The sequence below is a fragment of the Staurois parvus genome, unplaced genomic scaffold (genome assembly GCF_062004578.1).
Source record: "Staurois parvus isolate SC_StPar_1 unplaced genomic scaffold, SC_StPar_1.0 ptg000159l, whole genome shotgun sequence".
NCBI lineage: Eukaryota > Metazoa > Chordata > Amphibia > Anura > Ranidae > Staurois > Staurois parvus.
The window spans coordinates 2,473,161-2,476,819 of NW_028317955.1; the positions used below are offsets into that span (position 1 = coordinate 2,473,161).

At 44.3% G+C, this 3,659-nt stretch overlaps 1 pseudogene; it reads left to right on the forward strand.

Annotated features, from left to right (window-relative positions):
- Positions 1-3,344: 3,344 nt before the first annotated feature.
- On the forward strand, positions 3,345-3,406 carry LOC149463131 (U2 spliceosomal RNA; annotated as a pseudogene).
- Positions 3,407-3,659: the final 253 nt, after the last annotated feature.

Below are 3,659 nucleotides of genomic sequence, written 5' to 3' on the forward strand. Positions count from 1 at the left end.
ACGTGTGGTATCTTCATACTCGGTAGAAGTAGCAGAATGTATTTTGGGGTGTAATTCCACATATACCCATGGCTTGTGCAAGAAATAAATAATTTAAATCACAATTTTGTGTAAAAAAAAAAAAAGTTTTTGTCATTTTCCAGAAACTTGTGGAAAAAAAATAAATCTTCCATGGACACAATGGGGTTTATTTACTAAAGCTGGAGAGTCCAAAATCAGACTCCCTTCTGCATAGAAACCAATCAGCTTCCAGGTTTCATTGCCAAAGCTTCATTGAACAAGCTGAGGTTAGAAGCTGATTGGTTTCTATGCAGAAGGGAGTCTGATTTTGGACTCTCCAGCTTTAGTAAATAAACCCCTAAAGGTCCAATTACATGTCGGTTAATTCCCTTACGACCCCCTCTAACCTAGAGACTTTACAAACACATCCTTTATTGGTTATCTCACTCCTGCCTCCTCCCTCTAGATTTATTTCAACTTGTAATCTGTTAGATTTTGTTAGACTTGCAATCTTTATTATTATCCATATCCCCTCATACTTATCTTGGTCATCATTTTTACTGGTTACTTGCTTTTTACAAAACCCCATTTATACATAATGCACTATATACAGCTATTCTGTTTTCTTTCATATAAAAATGGAGACAGAAGAAAACATAATAATGACTGTAATAAATATTACAGTCAAAGAAATACTTTGACTGTAATATAGACTTTATCACCATTATTTAACCACTTAATGACTGGCGCACTGTAGCTTTGCTGCTACAGTGTGAGTCAAGTGCATCATCCCCCCACATTTCTGTCCTCAGCCCCCCCAGATTACAGTTCTCATTCCCTCCCACTTTAATGTCCTCAGCCCCCACACATCACAGTACCAAGCCTCTTCCATTACTGTCCTCAGCTCCCCCTTCACACGAATGTCCTTAGCCCCTTTAACTTTGCCGCCCCCCCATTGTCCTACCCTGCACAGACAGTGATTGACAGACAATCATTGATTGCTAGGACTGCCCTTCATCCTAGCAACCAATCACCTGCTTGTTAACCTTGTTCAGCTCCCACCCTTCATCCAGAACTGTCCTACCTCCCGCTGTCAGCTCTGTGAGGATGACCGTGAGACAGTTGAGTAAAGAAAAGGCTCTTAAATGGCAGGACTGCATGGGTCCCGATGGGACAGTGACTCGGTCCGCATCCAGACCCCAGTCCACCATTTAGTGATGCCTGAGCCATACCATAGTTTGTAGATGCTATAACTTTCACACAAACCAATTAATATGCAGTTATTGGGATTTTTTTTTTACCAAAGAAATGTAGAAAAATACATTTTAGCCAAAATTTATGACGAAGTTTGAGGTTTTTTTAACGGCTTATACTATTATTTCAGGTACTTATATAGTGTCGTCAATTTAGGCAGCGCTTTACATATATATTGTACATTCACATCACTCCCTAACCCTCAAGGGGCATACAATCTAAGGTTCCTAACTCACATTCATACATACACATACTAGGGCCAATTTAGATAGGATTTAATTAAACTGCCAGCATGTCTTTGGAGAGTGGGAGGAAACCGAAGTACCCGGAGGAAACCCACACAGGAACAGGGAGAACATGCAAATATGCATTTAGCCACTGTGCTGCCCATGCAAGTTATTGGCCATAAAAGGGACATGAATCAGGAAACATTTCAAAAAGTACAATTTTTAAAGGGGTAGTCATTTTTCATTGCTTAAATTAAAAGAAAATAAATTGAAAAATTCCTTAAATATCATGCCTGGGGGTTCCCCTTAAACTACCTGCAAAGTTGCACATCTGTACAATGTACAGAATCTGCTGCAGCAGGACTGACATTTTAAAAAAATATTTAATTTTTAATTAAAAAAAACAACAAACCAGCGTGGGGTCCCCCCTCCTAGTATATCCTTTAGGAGGAAGGTTAGGAGGGAGCCCACAGTAAAACATGTTTTTTTTTAAAGTGCGTGGGGTTCCCCCTAAAGGCCACACCAGACCCTTTAGGCCTAGTAAGACTTTTAAGGAGAACCCCACCTCCCAAAATTGGGGGATGGGGAAGTGCATGAGGTTCCCCTAAAAGCCATATCAGGCCCTTTAGGCCTGGTAGGACCTTTAAGAGGAACCAAACCCCCTCAGAATGGGGAGGGGAAGCATGGGGGTCCTCCCTATATTCCTACCAGACCCTTGATATGACCATAGGCCTGGCAGGCCAAAAAAAGGAGGGACGAACGAGTGCCCCCCCCCCGGGTCTTACCAGGCCTTGTGCCCACAGCATAGGGACGGTGTTCCCATTCCGATGAGGACAAGGGCCTCTTCCCCACAACCCTGGCCGGGTGGTTGCGGGGGAGTGCGGGCAGGAGGTTCATTAGCATCAGGGTACCCCTTTAAATAATGGGGTGCCTTAATGTTGCCTCCCCTTGTGAATGAGTAAGGGGCACTTGTACCCCTACCCTTGTACCCCTACCCTTTCACTAAAGGGTTAAAAGAGTGAAAAGATAGAGACCAGAGTTTTGAAAAAATCCTTTATTGAAGAAAAATACAAGTTTTTGACACGTTCTTTATGGGGAAAAAAAATGGTTCCAGCGTTGTAATCCATCTTCAATCACGGCGTCCAGCGTTATCACGCCGCCGCCGACTTGCTGAAATGAAAAAAACCTGCCAAGAACTCGCCACTATCTGACATTTAGGAGTCAAGAGGTAAACAATTGGGTGGGAGCTAGCGGTGACATCACCGCTAGCTCCGGCCAATGGTGTACGTCTGACTGGAAACTGTGAGATTTGTCATCCACTATTGGGCGAAGCTATTGATGATATCACCGCTAGCTGAGACTTTGGCCGATCATGGCTCTTATTGTTAACTCAGCTGTGATTGGTCAAAGTATTGCACCTGACCTGTTGTCAGATGCAATGCTTTGGCCAATTACAATGTGCCGCCAGAGCGTATTACATTGTGGGGGGCGCGGGCAAACGGCCCAGATGTTCATGTGTTTAGTGAGCACATGAACAACCAATGTTCAACATATAGACCATCCCTAATATACAGCTAAGAGGCTGGAGGTACCACCAAAAGTGTCCCGTTCTGTTTGTTTTAGGAGGAATTGGGGGCACGGACTTTGGCTATTGGGAAGAGAAAAGGTCCTGATGTGCGTGGGAATAAACAATGCACCAGGATGTTCTCAGAGAAAGAAATAGCACCTCATCATTGGTGACAGTGGGAGGAATTGTGACCCACCATGAGTGTCATTGGGAGGAATTGTGACCCACCATGAGTGTCATTGGGAGGAATTGTGACCCACCATGAGTGTCATTGGGAGGAATTGTGACCCATCATCATCGCTTCTCGGCCTTTTGGCTAAGATCAAGTGTAGTATCGACCTTAAGTGTAGGACGCCTTAAGGGGTGTCCCTGCTTCCAGCTAGGACGTTGAGAACCACTTGCATCTTTCCCAGCCATTTGGTCTGTGTGGGGTACCCTCTACTCGGCCTGGTAGGATCGTCGATTAAATTCGGCTTCACCTGCTTGCTGCTATTGGGTTTGAGGCTTAGCCCCCACACAGAATGAGCTTGTGATCTTCCCCCCCCTTGTTCACTCTGCGTTACTACCTCCGGGCAGTAGACGCTCAATAGCCTTTTCAAAGGCTAAGCAAG